The sequence below is a fragment of the Uranotaenia lowii genome, unplaced genomic scaffold, assembly GCF_029784155.1.
Source record: "Uranotaenia lowii strain MFRU-FL unplaced genomic scaffold, ASM2978415v1 HiC_scaffold_1445, whole genome shotgun sequence".
NCBI lineage: Eukaryota > Metazoa > Arthropoda > Insecta > Diptera > Culicidae > Uranotaenia > Uranotaenia lowii.
Genome location: NW_026597461.1, coordinates 1 through 2803, shown reverse-complemented (window position 1 = coordinate 2803; position 2803 = coordinate 1). Strand labels below are relative to the sequence as shown.

The following is a 2803-nucleotide window of genomic DNA, read 5'->3' as shown; positions in this document are numbered from 1 at the left end:
CCATGAAATGGAATCGTTTGGACACACTGTACGATACAGCGAAAGGGTCGTTAAGTAGAGTAACCATTCAATTTTTTTGCTTTTTTCTACTCTTTCTTAAACGGGTTGATCATACGTGTTATCGTTGTCTTATGATCCGCTCATAAAAAGATGACGATACAACCTTTTGTTAACCAACAATGAAAAGATTGCCCATGCTGGGATTTTATTTATTTTTCTTGATTTCCAATTACTTTTTCGTAATAAATATAAAGCGAGATTTAATTTTCTAATATATTTAATTCCATACGATGTTTATAATATATAGATTCATCATTAAAATACTAACCTTCCGCAACCTGCGGATGTTAACTGATACACCTTCCGGATGCTCCCAATTCTGCAACACTTTCCGTATCAAATGCAGTGGCACTTCCGATCCATCCTACTTCGTGTTGAAGAAGCACTGCTGAACCTTTCTTGTCGCTGCTGCCCCGTGGTTTTCCAGTAATGATGCTGGTTCTCGTGTCTTTTCGGAAAAAAAGAACGTCGCATTTTTCAATCAATGGATTGATTCTCCAGTCTGGGGGCGAAAATGAAAAGAATGAAATTTAAGTTTATCGCTAGCTATACACAAAGTAATTTTACTTACCCTTTTCTTACATTGTATATATGCTCTAAGGCTTTCACGTAGCCTTTCCCTTCTAGCTTCAGCACTTCAGTTTCGGAACCAAGGGCCTCATCATCCTAGGCCGCCTGTTCCTCGATCTGGAAACACCCGACTACCTGCGCCTAGAATAAAATACTTTACTGTTAAAAAAATCTTACTACCACAATAAATAAGTGTACTTACCCTTGCACCACCGGAACCATTGCCGTTGCCTACCGGACCAGCCCAACAAAGTAACATTTTGCCGGGAGATGATTTTTTTGTCAACAATTTCAGCCACGCGGGTTGCTGACAGCCGGAAAATTTTGGGGCGCGTTGCTAAAATATTCAATTATTTTTCACGATTATTAACTGAATCTTTTGTGAATAATTTGGTATCTTATCGACGCGTTTGCTAAATTAATCAATGAATTTCTTAGAAGATTATTTGTATCTTTCAAAAATGGTTTTTAACTGGTTTCTAGCAAAGGCACATTAGCAATGACTCAAAAGCAATTGGAACTATTAATGTTATCAGAACCGAATGATTCGCAAGATTCAGAGTATGGTTTTTAGCTATGCGGGCAGGGGGTTGGATATAGCTCAGTTGGCAAATCAGTTGCAACCTAAGCGGACCTCCGTGAGTTCGAGCCCAAGAGTAAACCTCGATCACAGTTGTACCGGCTAAGTTTTTCAATGACTGTCCGCCAACAGCATCGTTGATATAAGTCGCGAATGACATAAAGATGTTAAAACGACTATAATCGAAACAAAACAAAAAAAAAAACAAACAAAAAACTTGCTTCAAAGCTGTTGAAGTTTGGAGTGTTTAATCTGACTTTAGTTCACACTTAAGGCTCAAAGAAACCTCTTCCCATGGTCAGATTTAGCTGGTATTTGGTAAGCTATGATGAATTTTAGGTAGAAGCGATTAGGATTATGTTAAGATTATGTTTAATTCTTCCTATACTAAGATTAGTAACCCTATTGTACACTGTGGCTCGTTAAATTCTTTAAAAATGCAAACATTGCTGTTAAAGTAAATAACTTAGTAATATAATTTCATTAAATTTCAACCGATTTTGATAAATTACCACTTTAAATCTATGTTTTGATTTGAAATTTTAGATAAATAGAAAATCATAATTTTCAAAATTTTACCATCGATGAAACCAAATTTTCTCTACAGAAATGCATTTTTGTAATTTTTTTAGATCATCAATTTAGGGGAAAAGTTCATATAACGCCCCATGTGGCTAATATGCGCCACCCTTGTTTTGAAGAATCTGAAGCATTTTAAGCCTGCAAAATATTACCAATTTGTTCTAAATGCTGTGATTGGTCATGGCAAGTATGATTTTTTCCTTAAAATGCTCCCTGTGTCGTGATAATTTCACAATTTAGGTTTTTCTTCATTTCGATCTAAATTTCAAAGCACTTTCAATAAGGTGTCATCAAGAAGAGAAAAACGAATAAGACAATATTTTATGACACATCGATAGAGGAGAATCTAAACTACGATTTAATGCTAAAAAATTATACCGAACTCGCTATGGTATGCTTTTTATGGGTATGTTTTATCACGGCCCATGCGCTCGTTATAATGCGCCAATCGTAGTAGGCTGAAAATAGCATTAATTTTTCAAAAAGGCCTATTTTCATTGAAAATCAACAAAAAGTCTAAAACCTTATTTTGAACGTTAATTCAGCCCAAAAAATCTACTTTTATTTTTTTTTTTAATTTTGATTAGTCCATTTTGATTTTATTTTCATTCAAAGTGTCTGTAAGTATTGGTGTGTTTTCGGTCTTCGGCTGCTTTCGGGTGCGTTCGGCTGCTAAGCGCGTATTGAATACACGGCGGCGCGTATTTGCAACACAGTTTTGTTCTGTGGCTTTGAATAAGGTTTTAAAAAATCAAGTTTTTGAAGCAACTATAGCAATTTGAGTAATAAAAAATCATAGGCATTTGTAGAATACAATTTTCTTCAACGATTGCACCCATTTTTTAACACAATTTGTACGTGGAATACATAGAAAATCAGCGATTCGCTTAGGTGGCGCATAATAGGGCATGTTCCCCTACTTATTTCAACTATTCTGTTAACCACGCGTATGGACCATTTTTCAAGGTTCAGCTCGAAGTTGTCGCACAATTGACCAGATTGCTCCCTAGA

The 2803-nt window shown here is 35.7% G+C and overlaps 1 long non-coding RNA gene across 1 annotated transcript; it reads right to left on the bottom strand.

The window, feature by feature from the left end:
* Positions 1-364: 364 nt before the first annotated feature.
* On the bottom strand, positions 365-988 carry LOC129759378 (uncharacterized). The gene is made up of 3 exons (XR_008740166.1): positions 833-988; positions 632-771; positions 365-562 (listed from the first exon to the last, which is right to left on the bottom strand). It is a non-coding gene; the product is annotated as an uncharacterized LOC129759378 (long non-coding RNA).
* Positions 989-2803: the final 1815 nt, after the last annotated feature.